This window comes from Pongo pygmaeus, chromosome 14, assembly GCF_028885625.2.
Source record: "Pongo pygmaeus isolate AG05252 chromosome 14, NHGRI_mPonPyg2-v2.0_pri, whole genome shotgun sequence".
In the NCBI taxonomy this organism is placed as follows: domain Eukaryota; kingdom Metazoa; phylum Chordata; class Mammalia; order Primates; family Hominidae; genus Pongo; species Pongo pygmaeus.
This window is the reverse complement of record NC_072387.2, coordinates 25166585-25185820: the sequence shown is the minus strand read 5'-3', so window position 1 is coordinate 25185820 and position 19236 is coordinate 25166585. Positions and strand designations below refer to the sequence as shown.

The window sequence follows — 19236 nt, the reverse complement described above, 5'->3', positions numbered from 1 at the left end:
TTCTTTTACTGACATTTTTGCTCGTATCAAAAGATGGGTGATTATCACTTCTTTACATATAGTACATGCTCTAATTATTTGTGGAAATTTTTGATATGTTGTTATTTATTTCATAGGTCAGAAACCAAATCCATTCTATGGATGGCTTTGATGACTACTTGGTCATCTGAAATAGCCTCAGAGTGTTGTGAGTTGCCTTACTCTAATTACAAAAAGTTTAAATTGCTCATTGAAGAACTTGGCGTGGATTGCAAAGGTAGGACCATTACCATTATATAAATATAAGGTCTTTTTATGTATCCTGTAGTAATGTGTGCACACTTTGCTTAGCACTGCACTATAGAGTGCTGAGGTGTTATAGTGACGTTCATCTCAGAAGGATGCCTTATGTCAAAATAGAGTAAGAATGATTGTATATTATTCACTCTCAGCCAAAGAGCTGTGATAATTCCGCTGTACTCCATGTTAAGGACTCTGCTTCTCTCCTGTGCCTTTCCTCAAGGTCAGGTTACCATTGTCCACCACCTGGAATACTGCAATAACTTCTGAACTGTTTTCCTTATTATCACACCTTCCTAAATCATGGTCTGTTAGGCAACCATAATTATATATTTTTTAAAATTCAGATCTGATCATGTTGTCCTTTGGCTTGAAAGGACCTTTTGCTTGAAACTTAGCTATTAACTTTTGCTTGAAAGCTAGCTATTACTCTCATTGCTATAAGGTTAAAGATCTCAATTTTCCAGCTGTCTGCTGCATCATTTCACACTCTTCTTTCTGTTTGTGTCCTAGCCAATGCCTTAGATGTGTGGTCCTGCTCTCAGTAGCTTTAGTGATATATAATTTATATTTGATAAAGTGCACATGTATACGATGTAGAATTTGGTAAGTTTTGACATATGTACACATTTGTGAAATTATCACTGTAATGGAGATAGTTAACATATCCATCACCCACTAAAGTCTCCTGATACCCCTGCATATCCTCTTATTAAGAAATTGCTAAACTGTTTTTCAAAGTATTTGTACCATTATCCATTCCCATCAGCTGTAAACGACAGCTCTGCTTGCTCTGTATTGTCACACACACCATGGACTTCTAGATATTTAAAATCTTTTTTTGCCTTTCTGATGGATGTGTATTGTGCATACTATTACGGTTTTGATGCACATTACCTTAATGACTACTAATGTCGAGTATCATTTCATGTGCTTATTTGCCATCTGTATCTCTGGAGAACTGTCTTTTCAAATCTATTGCCATTTAAAATATTATGCTGGTATTTGCAATGACCTGGATGAGACTGGAGACTATTATTCTAAGTGAAGTAACTCAGGAATGGAAAACCAAATATCATATGTTCTCACAGAGATGTGGGAGCTAAGCGATGAGGGCACAAAGGCATAAGAATGATGCAATGGACTTTAGGGGCTTGTGGGGAAGAATGGGAGGAGGGCAAGGGATAAAAGACAACATATATGGTGCAGTGTATACTGCTCAGGTAATGGGTGCACCAAGATCTCACAAATGACCACTAAAGAACTTACTTATGTAACCAAATACCACCTGTACTCTAATAACTTTTGGGAAATTTTTTAAAAATCAAAATAAATAAAGAAAATATTATGCTGTTGTTTTCTTATTTGTTGAGTTTTAAGAGCTCTTCATGTATTCTGGATTCCATTCCTTTGTTGGCTATGATTTTTGCAGGAATTTTTTTCCAGTTTGTGGCTTCACTTTTCATTCTCTTAATATTTTTTAAAGAGAGGTTTTTAATTTTGAAGAAGTCAATTGATCTTTGATTTTTGTGTAGCTTTTTTTCAGTAGATTGGATAAGATTTTCTCCATAGATCAAAGGTTGTCAAACCTTTTCTTTCTCGAAGTATGCTCTTATTAAAGATAGTAAATATTCTAAGATTTGCGGCAAAACAGTCTCTGTTGCAGCTAATCAACTCCTCCACTGTTAGTATAAGAGCAGCCATAGACAGTATGTAAATTAATGAACATAGCTGTGCTCCAGTAAAACTTGATTTACGAAAACAAGAAGGTGTCCCACAGGTTGAAGTTTACTCACCCCTATTATGTGATCATGGTTGTAAATACAGTTTCATCTCTTTCTTCCATTTTATTTCTTTTTCTTGCCTGAATGCACTGGCTAGAATCTTCAATGCACTGAATAAAAGTAGTGAAAGCAGACATCCCTGTGTTGTTCCCGATCTTATGGGAAAAACATTCTGTTTCTCATCATGACATGTGTTAGCTGTAGGTTTATCCTAGATATTCTTTATCACGCTAAGGAAGTTCTCTTGTATTCTTAGATTTCTGAGAGGTTTTTTTGGTCTTAATCAGTAATAAATGTTTAATTTTATCAAATGTCTCTATGTACTGAGACGATCATATAGTTCTTGTCAGTTTGTTAATGTGATGAGTAACAGTGATTTTTGAATGTGAAACCAAACCTGCATTTCTGAGATAAACCACATTAGCTTATGATATATTATCCTTTTAATATATCATTGGATTCAATTTGTTAAAAGTTTTGTTTAGAATCTTTTAAAGATCAGTTTTAGAGCAGTTTCGCGTTCACTTCAAAATTGAGAGGAAGGAACAGAGAGATTTCCCATATGCACCCCCCACTACATGCATAGCCTCCCCATTATCGATGTCCCTCACCAGTCTGATACAGTTGCAATGATGGGTGAACCTACGTGGACACATCATAATCACCCCAAGTCCATAGTCCACATTAGGGTTCACTTTTGGTGGTGTACATTTTCTGGGTTTGAACAAAGGTATAATGACATGTATCCATCATCATAGTATCACACAAAGTGTTTTCACTTCCCTAAAAATCCTCTGTGTTCTGCCTATTTGTCCTTTCCTACCCTCCTCAAGTCTTTGGCAACCACTGATCTTTCTATTATATCCATAGTCTTGCCTTTTCCGGAATGTCATATAGTTGGAACCATACAGTAAGTAGACTTTTCAAATTGGCTTCTTTTACTTGGTAATGTGCATTGAAGGCTCCTTTATGTCTTTTCATGGCTGAATAGCTCATTTTTTAACCCCTGAATAATATTTCATTGTATCGCTGTACCAGTTTATTTATTCGCCTATGGAGGATATCTTGGTTGCTTCAAAAATTGGTTGAATTTTTGTATCCATGTTCCTAAGGGAGCAGTTTTATTATTACTTTTTGTAATATAAATGTCTGATTTTGTTTAGGAGTAATGCTAGCATTTTAGAATGCATAGGGATGTACTCCTGCTCTTTACTTTTTGGGGAGAGTTTGTGTAGAATTTTTTTCTTCCTATAATGTTTGGTAAAATTCACCAGCATAGCTATCTGGGGCTGGAGTTTTCTTTGTAGGAAAGTTTTCAACTTTGATTTTATTTTCTTCTATAGATGTAAGGCAAATCAGGTTATCTATTTCTTCTTGATGGAGCTTTGGTAATTTTTGTTTTTCAAGTAATTTGTTAATTTTATCTCGGTTGTCCTGTTTATTCATATAAAGGCAATAATGTTACCTTGGGTTTTTTTTTTTTTTAGTATTTGTAGAATCTGTATACTCATTTCTGAAATTAGACAATTTTTATTTTCTCTTTTTCCTGAGTATCCTGGCTAGAGGAAGCCTTATCACTTTTATTGATCTCCTTGAAGTGTTTAGTCTTATTAATTTTCCCTATTTTTTTTGTTTCATTGGTTTCATCTTTGATGTCATAGTCCATTTGGCCCGCTATAACAAAATACTATAGGGGGTAGCTTCTAAACCACAGAAATTGATTTCTCACAGTTCAGGAGGTGTGAAATGCAAGATCAAGGTGCTGTCAGATTTGGTGCCTGTAAGGGACCATTTCCTTATTCAGAGATGCCCTTTTCTTCCCTGTGTCTTCACATGGCAGAAGGAGCAAAGAAGAGCTCTGGTGTCCCTTGTAAAAAGACACTAATCCTATTCATGAGGCTGTGGCCTCCATGTACTAACGATTTCCAAAAAGTCCTACCTCCTAATGCTATGACCTCTGTGATTAGGCTTCAGCATATGAATTTGGGGGGACACAAACATTCAGGCCATGACACAGGTTTATTTTTTCCTTTCGTCTGCATGCTTTGGGTTTAATATGCTCTTCTTTTTCTGTAGTTTCTTAAGGTAGGTGTCATGGTTATTGATTTGAGACTCTTGTAATATGACATTCAGTGTTCAAAGTGGTTATTAAGTACTGTTTTAGGTGCATTTTACAAATTCCGATATGTTGTATTTTTGTTTTTATCCAGTTTGAAATATTTTTGATTTATCTTTTTATTACCTTTTTGACCCAAGTTTATTTAGATGTAAGTTACTTAGTTTTCAAATATCTGAGTATTTTCCAGAGTTGCTTTTGTTATTGATAGAATTCTAATTTGACTACTTTGTGTTCAGGGACATACTTTGTAAGGCTTACATCCTTTTGCGTTAATCCTTTCATTGAGATGTACTGCATGGCCTGGAATGTGGTCTATTTTGATAAGTGTTCCATGGGTACTGGAGCAGGGTGATGTTGCTCAAATCTATTCTACTCTTGATGGTTTGCTGTCTCCTTGTTCTACCACTTCTTGAGCAAGGAGTATTGAAATCTGAGATGGCTTTGAATTTACCAATTTCATTTTGAAGTTCTACCTTTTTTTTTTTTTTTTTTTTAAACGGAGTCTTGCTCTGTCGCCCAGGCGGGAGTGCAGTGGCGCGATCTCGGCTCACTGCAAGCTCCACCTCCCAGGTTCACACCATTCTCCTACCTCAGCCTCCCCAGTAGCTGGGACTACAGGCGCCCGCCACCACGCCCGGCTAATTTTTTGTATTTTTAGTAGAGACGGGGTTTCACCGTGTTAGCCAGGATGGTTTCGATCTCCTGACCTCGTGATCCGCCCGTCTCAGCCTCCCAAAGTGCTGAGATTACATGCGTGAGCCACCGCGCCCGGCCCAGTTCTATCAATTTTTGCTTCACATGTTTTAAAGCCGTTATGTTGTCAGGTGCATAAACATGTATAGGATCATTCTGTCTTCTTAATCAATTAAATGTTTTCTCATTATAAAATGGCCTTGTTCATTCCTGGGAAGATTTTTTGCTATGAAATCTATTTTAGTATTAATACAGCCACTCCTGGGCCCCGGGGCTGGCGCGCCCTCCGGGGCTCACACAAAGCCGCGCACGCACAGCTGGAGAAGCTCTCGGCGCCGGCCCTCGCTCCCGGCGCCCACGCGGACGGACGGAGAGACAGGAGATAGCTGACGACTCCAAGGGGCCCGAGGATGCGGGGGCGGCGGCGGAGGCGGGAGCGGCAGGGGCAGTGGCAGCCGCGGAGGCGTTGGCGGCGGCGGCATTCCGGAGACTGCCGGAGCTACTCGGCCGCATGACAGCCACTGAAGTCTTCCGCCGCTAGAAGAGACCCCGCTTCTCCGCGGCCGGCCGGCCGCCCTCCCTCGGCCCCGCCAGCACCCTACCTCTGCCAGCCTGGCCACCATCAGCACCACCACCGCCTGCAGTAGCAGCAGCCATTTCATCTCCGCAGAAACCAGACACAAAAACATAGCAGAAATGGACAAAGAAGGGAAACATCCGGGAAATAAACGGAGCGGGAAGCCGGCTCACCCAGTGAAAAGGGAGATTAAGGAGGAGATGAAGAACTTTGCAGAAAACACCATGAATGAGTGAACTTGGCTGGTATAGCTATGATAAAGTTGAATTAAAAGGCGGTGAAGATATTGAATTCAGGAGCTACCCTACAGATGGGGAGAGCCGGCAGCACATTTCTGTTCTCAAAGAAAATTCTTTGCCAAAACCAAAATTACCTGAGGACAGTGTTATTTCACCATAAATAAAAGCACAGGTTATTCGGGGCTTGCCACTGGAAATGGACTCAGTGACTCACCCGCAGCGTCGAAGGATCATGGCAATGTGCCCATTATTGTACCTTTAATTCCACCACCTTTCAGAAAGCCACCAGCAGGAACTGTTGGAGGAGATAGATGTCCCAGCAAATACTTTCGGAATTTCCCCTCAGTCTTGGACTCCCATGAAAGTTACAAAGGGGTGGTAAATCTACAGTTTAATTGCCTGGAGTTCATTAATGCCCTACTGATTTTCTTTGGCCGCTGGTCAGAAGATGATGTGTCAAATGTACAAATAATGTGTGCCTGGTGCCAGAAAGTGGGAATCAAGCGCTATTCCCTGAGTATGGGAAGTGAGGTGAAAAGCTTCTGCAGCGAGAAGTGCTTTGCGGCCTGCCGACTAGCCTACTTAAGGCTAGAGATGAAGATGGACATGCTGAAAAATTTCCCCAGCAGCACTATGCTAAGGAAACACCAAGGCTTGCCTTCAAGAATAACTGAACTGCCTGTATGTGACTGGTGTAAGCACATAAGACACACTAAAGAATACCTGGATTTTGGGGATGAGGAAAGAAGGCTTCAGCTCTGTCTTGTAGAAAATGTCCATTTTGTATTGATTGATGTCTCCATCAAATTTCTACGTTTTCTACAAAAAGACCCAGGCCAATCTTCCAGCTGGGCTGTGCAGCACATTACACCCTCCCATGGAAAATAAAGCAGAAGGCACAGGGGTGCAGCTGCTCACTCCAGACTCTTGGAATATCCCGCTAACAGATACTCGGAGGAAGGACCCCTCCCCGGTGGCTACAGTTGGCCAAAGCCAGGGGCCTGGCCTGTCGGCGTCCACCACTGTCTCTCCACCTGACACTGCCAACTGCTCTGTCAATCCCCACGCCAGTGCCCAAGTCCATCCCCGTCAGCGAGACTCCAAATATTCCTCCTTTCTCCGTCCAGCCACCTGCTAGCATCGGGCCTCCCCTTGGCGTCCCGCCTCGCAGCCCTCCCATGGTGATGACCAACCGCGCCAGGTGCCGCTGCCCATCTTCATGGAGCAGCAGATCATGCAGCAGATCCGCCCGCCCTTCATCCGCGGGCCGCAGCACCACGCCTCCAACCCCAACAGCCCTCTGTCTAACCCCATGCTTCCCGGCATCGGGCCCCCGCCCGGCGGCCCCAGGAACCTGGACCCCACTTCCAGCCCCATGCACCGGCCCATTCTATCGCCCCACATCCACCCCCCAAGCACTTCCATCATGCCCGGGAACCCCCCAGGCCTGCTGCCCCCGCTGCCCCCGGGCGCCCCGCTGCCGAGTCTTCCCTTTCCGCCGGTCAGCGTGATGCCAAATGGCCCGATGCCGATGCCCCAGATGATGAATTTTGGGCTGTCGTCGCTGGCCCCGCTGGTTCCGCCCCCGACCCTGCTCGTGCCATACCCCGTGATCGTGCCCCTACCGGTGCCCATCCCCATCCCTATTCCTCACGTCAACGACTCCAAGCCCCCCAACGGGTTCTCCAGCAAAGGGGAGAACTTCATTATGAGCGCTCCTGGAGACTGCGGCGCAGGCGGCAAGCCAGGCGGACACTCCCTGTCCCCCCGGGGACTCCAAGCAGGGCTCGTCCAAGTCCGGGGTTCGCCCTCCGGGTGCTCGGGCCAGGCCCTGACCCTGGCGCCCATCGGGCGGAGCACGGCCGAAGCGAGGTGGTGGACCTGACGCGGCAATCAGGCAGCCCCCCCGTACCCCCGGGCGCAGGCGGCCAGCTCGGCTTCCCCGGCGTGCTGCAGGGCCCGCAGGACGGCGTCATTGACCTGACCGCGGGCCACCAGGCCCGGCTTCACAACGTGATCCACCGCGCCCTGCAAGCGCACGTCAAGGCGGAGCGCCAGGACCTGCTGCGGCTGCAGGGACGCCCACTACAGCCCGCCAGCAGCCGGCGACCCGGGCCGGGCGCCCCTGGCGGGCCCCCAGGCGGCCGCGGCTTGCAACGTCATCGTGAACTGCACCCGCGGCGCCATCGCCGAGGGCGCTAAGAACGCGGAGCCGCCTGCCTAGCAGCCGCCGCCGCCCGCGCCCCCCAAGAAGCTGCTGTAGCCTGAGGAGCCGACGGTGAGCGAGCTAGAGTCGGTCAAGGAGAACAACTGTGCTTCCAACTGCCACCTGGACGGGGAGGCGGCCAAAAAGCTGATGGGCGAGGAGGCCCTGGCGAGGGGGCGACGAGTCAGACCTGAACCTTAATGACCCCGCAGACGAGGACTATGCCTGTGCTCTGCGGATGCTGCCCAAGACCGGCTGCTGCCCAGGACCGGCTGCGTGATCCAGCCTGTGCCAAAACCCGCGGAGAAGGCTGCTATGGCGCCGTGCATCATCTCGCCCCTGCTCAGCGCCCGGCCGAGGACCTGGAGCGGCCGCTCAAAAGGAGGTGCCTCCGAATTAGAAATCAGAATAAGTAAAAGGAACGCTCACTCACAGGGTACGCTCATGGAGAGAGGGCGCTGAGCAAACCATGTCACGCCATCCAGTGACACCAGCTGGTCAGCTCACCACCCCCTCTGGCTAAAACTCAAGCAAATAAAGCCGCTTCCTGTCATTAAGCATCTCAGGGGAAGCAGCCCTCCCTCGGTGGCCTCTAGCCCAGAGAAGCGCGCGCGTCTTGGACCCACCAAGCAGGCCCAGCCTTCTTGCTGCCACCATCTCTGCTTTTCCCAGAGGAACTTAGGGATTTCACCCCTGGCTTTTAAAAATACGAAATACCAACAAGCCACAAGGACCAATGTAGGTATTCTCCCCGCCCCGTCTTCAAGGCTCAGCGGCTGAGGCTGGAAGATGATATGGATGGGAACACAAAACATCTTTTTTTAACCTTTTTAAAAACTGCTGTGGATTTGCTGCTACACTAAGAATTGTGATTTGCATTGTACGGTTTTGGACCTATACTGTTCACGTTTTGACGGCGGCGAGGGGTGGTCCTGGAGGCCCAACGCTTCAGAGTCATCTCTGTCCTGTCCGGGATGCACTTTTAAATGTAGAGTTAGAATATCTTATTGGCTAATATACTTTTCTTGTTATTTTTACAGAGGCCACTTGTATCCATTTTGATGCCATATTTTCAGTGTCACACTTTTATGGCTTTTAATTTTCGGTTTGACAGATGTAAGAAGCCGCATGAATAGTTTATACTGTGGTTTTCCAGAGACTGAATGCCAAGAGAACTCGGTAAATGTTTATTCTTCTCAGCTTTCTCTTTAAATTCCCCTAAATAGCGCCCCATTTGGGAACAGAGCAAGAGTGTTGAACTGAAGACCAAAATGCCCTCAAGGTGTAAAATAATCCAAGGGGGAATATTTGCTGGGCATCAGGAAAGACGCGGATGAAATTTCAACCCTGATGGTTTTCGGTGATCCAGGAAGTCAGTGAGACAGTCTCTCCATACGCAGAGCCCTTTCATGATAATTAGAGTGGTATGGACAAACCAATGAAAACAAGAGGGAAAGTGAGAAAAATCACCCATGATTCTGTGTCACTGTTTGCTTTCTCCTGTCATGGTTAAGAGAAATGTGCAATTCAATCCTCAATCAGTAGGTGGAGGATAACAGGGTGGATTCACTTGTGTGCACTTGTACAGTTGTAGCTGCGAGTCCAGAAGTCCTCTAGAGCATGTGTACTGGCACTGAGTTGGTGAGACAGTTGTGGAGTATCCCATTCTGATGAGTACAGGGAAAAAATAAAAAGGAGAGAAAATTAAGAAAAAAATCAAAAAAGGAAGAAAAGTAAAAAAAAAAAATAATAAAATCACCTTGTGATTCAGTGTATCTGTTTACTAACTCAAATAAAGCAATTGTTCCCTCTGGAGGGGTCCAGGTGCCCCCGCCCCACAAGGAGCCTCAGCAGGAGGGGTGGCCAGTCGCAGATGGGCAGGGCCAGGACAGTGTGGCGCCGGCCTTGAAGCACCAGGGCCTGAGGATGCGGTGTACCTACAGTATTTCTAGATTCTCCTTTGTACAGAGTCACTTCACAAGTCAAGCTACTGTTTTACAGGTGCGCCTTATTTATTACAGCTATGAGAGCTTGGGGGACACACTCGGCGAGCAAGCTCGCTTTTTAAAAATGAAATTTGGGGGCAGGGGAAGGGGAGGCGGGAGGGAGGGGAAGCTCACAAGCCTGGGGAGAGATTTATAAAAGTAATCAAAAGAAAAACTTCCAGCAACAAATTAAAAAATAATGACAAATAAACTCCAGCACCAAACCCACCCAGGCAGGAAGAAGCTGCCCCTCCTCTGGGGCCGTAATCTTCTGCTGGGTCACATTCTCCTCTCCCTGACTGGTGTCGGATTCATCAAACAAAAAGTTGGTGGGTGCAGCCCACCAGCATGGCACATGTATACATATGTAACTTACCTGCACATTGCGCACATGTACCATAAAACCTAAAGTATAATAATAATAATAATAATAAAAGAAAAAAAATAAAAAAAATAAATATCGAAGAAAAAAATAATAATAATACAGCCACTCCTGCTGAGCCTTCTTTTGTCAAGTGTTAGCATGGTCTATCATTTTCCGTTTTTAACCAATTTGTGTCTTTACATTTAAAGTGCATTTCTTAGAGGTAGCATGTAATTGGGTTTTGCTTTTTAATCCAGTGTGATAATTTGCTTTTTAATTGAGATTTTTAAGGGCAGTTTTATTTATGATGCAATTATTAATATAGTCAGGTTTGTCTGTGATCATGCTATTTGATTTCTATTCGTCCCAGCTCTTTTTTCCCTCTGCTTTCTTCTTCTGTTTTATTTTAGATTAGTCAGGTAATTTTTATGAGTCATTTAAATCTCTTTTTTGGCTTATTACCTGTAACTCTTAGTTTTGTTATGTTGGTGGTTGCTTAAGGATTTATAGTATATTATATTAACTTATCACAGTCCACTTTCAAGTAATATCGTACCGCATCATAGATGGTATACGAAAATTAGAATAGTATACTTTCGTTTCCTGTCACCAAGCCAGATCCTTCCTCTATCTGTGGGATTATAAGTTTAACTAAATTTAGAAAGTTCCTGGCCATTTTCTCTTCAAATATCTTGTTCTGTCTCTCTTCCTCCCTCTTATGGGACTTATCTATGAGCTGCCTGAAGTTTTCTCACAGTTCACTGACGTCTCAAATTTATGAATCTTGTTTTTTGTGATGTCTGATTTGTGTTTATTTCCATTCAGTTTAGTTTTGTCTCAGACGTTGTACTTTGTATTTCTGTAAGTGTAATTTCATTTTTAAAAATATCTTCCATGCCCCTACTTATCTTCTCAAGCTTTACTTTGAGCTCCAGTTCAGTTACTTATAAACAGCCAGATCCTTTTTAGTCTTATGTTTATGATTGAGCAATTGCCCAGTCTTGAAGCGAGACCTTTCTGATTATCCACTGTCCTATATAAAGTAAGAGCTTTTCCATCCTGGCTCATGGAAATGGACACTCCTCTGGCACTGTGTGACTACCAAGCATGGTTCCCTCTAATTTTTCGGATGGTTTTCTTCTTTGGTCTCGGGTAGTTTTCTAGCACCAAATACCTGAGAAGAGATTTCTGCAGATCTCCACAGTTCTTTCCCTGCACTGTGCTCTCCCGTCCAGTGTTCTTTCCCGTGGTCTCTGTCTGCTTTGGTTTTACGAGTCTCTCAGCTTCATCACTCCAACTCAAGGCATCTGGTAGACTCCACCTCAGTCTTGTTCTTCCTATGTCATGGCCTGGAAAGTGTCAAGGCAGCTTGGGGCATTCATAAGGCTTACTGTGTTTCCTGTCTTTCTGGGATGAGTGTCTTCTCTGCCTGAAGTTTTTGAAAATTGTTGCTTTTGAAAATTAATATATGTTGTCTGTTTTGTTTTTGGTTGTTTCAGGTAAGAAGGAAGATCAGTACCTGTTGCTCCCTCTTGGCTAGAAGCGGATTGCAGCAGAGCTTCAGCACATGCCGCAGAGTGGCAAGAATGCCTTTTTTCCCCCTTTGCTTAACTGCTTCCTTTTCATCCTTCGTTGCTCAGGGTAGCCATCTCTTCCTCAGAGAAATAGGTCAAGTTCTCTTATGTGTCATAAAACTCTTCTCTCTGACAACATCTATCTGGATTTAAAATTGCCATATTTTTTGTCTTTATCCTTCACTACCCTTGAAGCTAAACAAGAGCAGAGGTCTTGTCTGTTTCATTGCAGAACTTAGCATAATGTCTTCCACATTGTAGGCAATATATATTTATTCAGGGAGGAATGACTGAATGCTAAAGTGCAGTTTTTTATATCCAAAAAGTACTCATTTATCTTATGTCTATCTTGTTTTCTTTCTGATACAGATCCTGTTAACCTACTGAAAATTCAGGATGCAGTTCATTCATGGGAAAGATCAATAGAAGCTGAAAAAAATCACTGTGAACTACTTACAGTAAAAATGAAAAAAATGGAAAATGAGGTCCATGTACTACAAAAGGAGTTATCTGAAGCAATAGAAATAAAATTACAGTTAGAATATCAAAATGATGAATGGGAACGAGATTTCTACAGTTTGAGGCATGACACCCTAGTTTTAAAGAAATGGTTGAAGTATTTTCTTTATGCTAAAAATATGTAGAAGAATTCTGGTAATTACTGACTTACCTTCTGGGGCTGAACAGGGGAGAGAACTTCTGAGTCTTCTGGAGTGTGAAATTCTTTGATATGATATAACAAGTTCTTTACTGTGAATACTTCTACAAATAACTAAATGCTTAATCTTTTAAATCATCATTTTTATGACTATATAGGAGTTTACCATATGGAAATCTCATCATTGATTTAGCAAATTGAATTGGGGGTTTTAAAGTTTTTTATATTTAAATAATGTTGCAAGGAACATGTTTTATACAAATCTTTTTCTACATTTTTGGTTATTTACTTTGAATAAATTCTTCAATATAGATTTTTGTTGTTGTTCAATTATAGAAACTTTTAACAAATGGCCTTTAATCAATATTTCTTAGCTGTTCACAAGAAAATTTATATTAACTTACAGTTTAGCCAACACAGTATGAAATGTCCATTTTTTAAAAACTCAGATTCTTTTAAATTTATAGTTTTATTCTTACTATGCATGAAATAAAAGTTGAAATGGAAAGTGATTTCTGATTAGTTTATTCCACATCTCTCACTTTTCCACAGATAAAATTAATTCAGAGTTCTATGTGAAAAACACACACTGTCCAAAGTGTCACCCAAAAAAGAAACCTCAAAAGTGTGGAGCAGCGGATTAGACTCCTTAGCCTAGTTTTGCATTATAGTAATCTGCTGATACATGTGTGAAAAACAGCTGAAGGTGCTCTTTTACACTGTAAATCATTTTTAGGGATACCTGCACTATTTCATGAAGATGAACATTTATTTCCAGTGAATTTATAAACATGTTTATAAATGGCAACTTCTTTTTAATTAGCTAACTCTAAATTACTTGCCCTAATTGAGGAGCAATTACAACTGTATAGGGGAAAAAAAGTTAATTTTTCTACCTGTAATGTTGCTGAATAATTTCCAATATCCTTTTCTATAATATTTGCCAGAGTTACTAGGAACAGAAACTTCCCAGTTACCAGGATTTTCTTTCCTCATTACCTTTCAAGTATACATCCTTTGGAAGAGATGGAAGTAAGAAATTGGAAATATAAGAACTAGAAAGGAAAAACACTCACAAGCACAGACATTTTACTAAGACAGCAACCAACATGTGCAGAGCCAGATCACAAAATGAACTTTTTATTTTCTAATGAAACTAATATCAAGATAAACATATTTCACTGCAGATCTACCTTAAGACAAGAAGAAGAGAAGAGAGAAAATGCCAATGCATTGTATGAAAAAATCAGGGGACACTTAAGAAGAAAAGAAGAGCAGTACAGGAAAGAAGTTGAAGCAAACAAACAACTTCAAATGACGCTAAGAACACAAGATACGGAATTGAGGACAGTAAGAAATCATTTGAACCAGCTAAAATCATCTTTGGTAAAAAGTTTCCATTTCTAATTTTACTTCATCAGTATTACTTATAATATCCCTTTGTTTTACTATCTTAGGCTTAAAAAAATCAAAAATTAAAAATAACCTATGACATTTATAGCTAAATTTATTTATTATATCCTTGGTATCAAATAGATGCTCAGTATGTTTCCTGAGTGAAGGGTACGTTGAGTTTGATCACTAACATAAATGTTCATTTAGGCATTTTTAAGTTAAAAGACAGGCTAAATAGCTTTAAAACTGTATTGAAACTAGTTAAATATTTTGCGAAGAAATTTTACCTCACCATACTATATCTGCTTGTATTTAAAAACTGTTTTTGCTCTTTGATGAATTTAGCTGTTACTTATACCATTAAAGCTTGTGTAATTCTTCAAGGAAAAAGGTTCTTGTGGTTTTTGTTGTTGTTGTTGTTTGTTTGTTTTTTGAGATCGAGTCTCACTCTGTCGCCCAGGCTGGAGTGCAGTGGTGGGATCTCGGCTCACTGCAAGCTCCGCCTCCCGGGTTCACGCCATTCTCCTGCCTCAGCCTCCCTAGTAGCTGAGACTATAGGCGTCTGCCACCACGCCCGGCTAATTTTTTGTATTTTGTTGGAGATGGGGTTTCACCGTGTTAGCCAGGATGGTCTCGATCTCCTGACCTCGTGATCCTCCCGCCTCGGCCTCCCAAAGTGCTGGGGCTACAGGCGTGAGCCAGTGTGCCCGGCCGGTTCTTATGTTTTAATAGGGTACTTATTAAATAGTTTGTTTTTTTTTAAAGGTTCTGCTCTCAATGTTTTAGACTTCTTTTTCAATGTTTATTAGACCAAAAATCTAATGTATCTCTAGGTTGTACAAGAGCTAAATGACACCCAGAGGCAACTTTCTCGAGAACAGAACGCCAGAATATTACAAGATGAAATTCTGACCAATCACCTTTGCAAACAAAAGGAGATAGCACTGGCTCGAAGGAAAAGGAATTCTCAGGTATTTTTTTCCAGTTATTTTCAAATATGTGTGCATATACATATTTGTATGTGTATATATATTTAAAATCCAACCATATGTATCTTTGCAAATAGGGAGTATTTTAAAACCATTGATGTGTGTCTATATAGTTGGTGGGGGGAGTGGTGGTGGTGGCATTTTTGGCCGTTGGATAAAGTCATGTTTTAAATTCAACTCCATCTGTGTGCAGTGGTCAAGCAGTGACTCTCGTGATGGCCTCATCCTAAGGAGAGGCTTTGAATATTTTCCATAGGAATTGATGATCTCCCCATTATCTCCAAACCCTTGCTACTAACAACAGATGTTCTAGTTTTTGGAAGTGATTTCATCCCCTTGATTTATTAGTGGAGAGGTTAGTTTATTATTTGCAGAAAAGTACAGCCAATTCAGAGACCATTATTTTGAATGTGATTCTCCTCACTTTTCAGAATAGCAGTTTTCTCCAAGTGGTATCTTATTTCAGTACAAAAAGCTTTTCAAAACGGTAAGATACCATAATGTATACTTAGTGGTGATTTATTGATAAGTAGTATTTTGTTCCTAGTGAGATAGTTTAGTGTTTTCTCCTATTTCACATTTAATACTGTTTCCAACATTGTGAAGGAAACAAAAATTATTGCAACAGCAAGTAATCTCATGATTTTCTAAGAAGAGCTCTGTAAATTTCATCTATTTACCATCGGTGTCTTGGAGAAATAAGCTTCTTTTGTTTTTACATATTTACACCACAGAAGGAACAGTGATGTGGGGGAGGAGCACTAGAAGTAGAATCAGAAGACCGGGGGAAAATCTTGCAGCTTGCTCCTATTTGTAACCTCTCCTTTTCAGAGTTGTGGTAAATGAGTTTATTGATGTATGTAGAAGTGCTTAGTACAATGACTTGATGGATCATTTATCAGTAAATGTAACTATTACAACATTATAAAAATGATAGAAAAGTAGAATGCCTGTAGAATATTAAATGTTACAAAAGTAGAATATCTATAGAATATTCTCGGGAAAATGAACTTGAAGAACTTTGGGAAATTTCATCTGTCCAAAGATACCCAGAGCTAAGGCTCTTGCTATGGGGTGGTGTACAGGTTGGATATCAGTGTAAACCCAATTTTTTAATGGATTCAAATTTATTAATATTTTATGTTATGCCTTTGAATTTTTTGTAATTTAGGGAAAAACTTTTCTTACTGTGAGATTCTTAAACATTCTCTAGAGGTTTAGTTTTTAACTTTCACGAATTTGTTGTCTTCAAATAAACTTTTGGACATTGAGGAATTTATGTTTAATAAGGTTTGAGGTTTTGATACAACTTTTTATCCCATTGCATATCAACTGATGGCAACCCTTTCATTATATAAATGTATACGGTATGATTTAATTTCAGAGGAAACCAAGACATGTCCTTTTACTGAGTGCTAGCTAGTGAGTGCTTCCTTTGTTTCATTTAGATTTCTCACAGCCATGACAAAGTACAAGATCTGTTGCACGAAAATCACACGTTGCAGGGCGAAATTGCCACCCTCAGACTGGAAATAGACACAATAGAAAAACAGAACCAGGAAAATAAAAAGAAATATTTCGAGGACATTGGTGACCTGCAAAAGACAATAAAACGGAATGGGGAAATATTAACAGCAATGATATCCGAGTATACTGCACAGCTTGGTGTCCTGACAGCTGAGAATACCATGCTCCATTCTCAACTGGAGAGGGAAAAACAAAAGAAGGAAAGCCTGGAGACAGAAGTTGAATCACACCGTTGCAGACTGGCTGCTGCTAGATGTGATTGTGTGACATCAAAAAGAGATGTGGAACTTGCTTTCCAGAGAGGAAGAGATGAATGGTTTCATTTACAGGAGAAAATGAATTTTGATATGTCGGACCTAAAAGCTAACAGTGTCCTTCGTTCTCAGCAACTGTCTAGAACTCAAAGTAACTTGGAAAGCCTAAGCCTTAAGTTCCAACACACAAGAGATGCTCTTACAGAAAAGCAGAAAAGAGGTTTGTTTCAGAATGCACGGAAGAGACCTACGCCAAACCCAGTGTCAAATCCAGGAAATTCAACAAATGTATCAAAATAAACAATGTAACTGAAGGAATTCATTGGAAAGCAGGAATCTATAGAGGCGAGGCTGTCTCAACTACAGAGTGAAAATATGTTGCTTCCACAGCAACTGGATGATGCTTACAACAAAGCTGACAATCAAGAAAAGACAATAATTAATATCCAAGACCAATCTCGTGCTACTGTGAAAAATCTTCAAGCTGAGAAAGAAAAGCTAGAAGAGAAAAATCAGGCATTAATCAACGAATGCAATCATTTTTTTAAAAGGCTTCAACAACAGGGAAAGGAGAAAGCAGAAAGAGAAGTAAATATCAAGAAAGATAAATACTTTTTAAACTTTCTGAAAGAAAATGTAAAGTAATATCTGGTTATGGCTAAATGTTGAATGGAGTTGAATATGAAGCTAGATGGATTGTCAAGGTATTTTCTATATCAGCCTAGAAACATACCTTATTCCCAGTAAATAAAAGTTAGACGTGAGAGATGCTTTACTTTGAGTAAAGACATTCTGTCACCTATGAAATTTTAGGAGGTTGTTACAAGTTGTTAATAGATATAGACTAGTATTAATAAAGTAGTCTTATACTGCTGATAGAATAATTTTAATGTCTTTATGTGAAGACCATGATGAAACAGATGAATGGAAATGATCACTCCTAGAAGGAGTACTTCTGAACTTAAGATTCAGTTCAGGGAGTTATTTTGACAGTTAATTCCAGTTTTCCCAGGTGAACTGGAGTGTATTACTGAATCTCATAATATTTTTATATCAGTAGCTTTTTATGTATTTTATTTGGCATAATTTTATTTTTATTTATGTCCATTTGACTTGAATCTGAAAATATGTCCATCTCAAATTATGTGTTGTAATGACCACTCAATTTTTTTTTTTTTTTTTTTGAGATGGAGTCTCGCTCTTTTGCCCAGGCCAGAGTGCAGTGGCGCGATCTCGGCTCACTGCAAGCTCCACCTCCCAGGTTCATGCCATTCTCCCGCCTCAGCCTCCCGAGTAGCTGGGACTACAGGCACCCACCACCACGCCTGGCTAATTTTTTGTATTTTTAGTAGAGATGGGGTTTCACCGTGTTAGCCAGGATGGTCTTAATCTCCTGACCTTGTGATCCGCCCACCTCGGCCTCCCAAAGTGCTGGGATTACAGGCGTGAGCCACTGTTCCTGGCCAACCACTCAATTCTTTAAAGGCATATACTTTTCATTAAATCAACATTTGGGACAAATGTGGTGAATGTTATCAAAGCCTTGTTTGATTTAATCTTCTCACTGTTATGTGTAATTTACTTTGAATATTTTTACAAATAATTTGTTCATAATTTTCATCTCAAGGCTCCATGACTATCATTTGAATATCACTTTGTCCAGTACAAAGATCATTGTATCTCTATGTGATTTATTAGTTTAGCATTGGAACCCTATTTTCAGACTAGTGAGGGGTGACAGGGATACACGTATAGTGGGAAAGGAGTGGCCTAATACACGTGCCAAGTGAAAGAAGTCAGTCATAAAAAACTGCGTTTTGTATGATGCTATTTGTATGAAATGGTCAGACAGGTATAACCTACAGAGACAAAAAGTAGAGGGTGGTTGCCTAGGACCAGGCAAGGTGGAAAGACTTGAGTAGGGGATACAGCCAGTGATGGCGAAGTGAAACTAAGCTAAGGGGCTTTCATTTCAGGGAGATAAAAAATGTTCCATAATTAATTGTGGTGATGGTACACAACTCTGAATATACTGAGACGGTGAACAGAGTTGTAGGAGCTGAGGCCAGGGATGAAGGTGGAGGCCACTTTACCTAGGGCCTCGAAGGCCTTTGGAACTTTCCTTTTATTCTGAGATAGGAATCTATCGGAAAGATTTCAGCAGGTGATTGACTATGTGAGGAGCTCTGAGGTTGATTTGAGCTTCTAATAAAAAAGAGGGAAAACATTTCACAGTGCAGAACTAACCACCACCAGACCCTCCCACGTACCCATTTCTTTGTGAGACTTCAGTAGGTTGTTAGGCATTGAATATTCATCAGGGTATGAATGAATAGTGGGGTGAATCTGTTGTCTAAGTAACACAATAGAGATTTGGCAGGAAGATAACACCTTCTGTGTCCTTAACTGAATTCAGTAATGAACAGGAACGTGAACCCATGAAGAAAAAAAGGTAAGTCAATGTACATGGTGATACATTTGTTATGTATATATGTTAGAGTTAAATGTTAACATAATTTAATAATAAGGTGATTTATAAAATTAGTAGAAAAAAATATCGGGTAGTTGCAAGATAACTTCAACAAGAATTGGC

The 19236-nt window shown here is 41.1% G+C and overlaps 1 pseudogene; it reads left to right on the top strand.

The window, feature by feature from the left end:
• The first annotated feature begins 5403 nt into the window (after nt 1–5403).
• Nucleotides 5404–17482, top strand: LOC129011857 (sine oculis-binding protein homolog; annotated as a pseudogene).
• The last annotated feature ends 1754 nt before the right edge of the window (nt 17483–19236 follow it).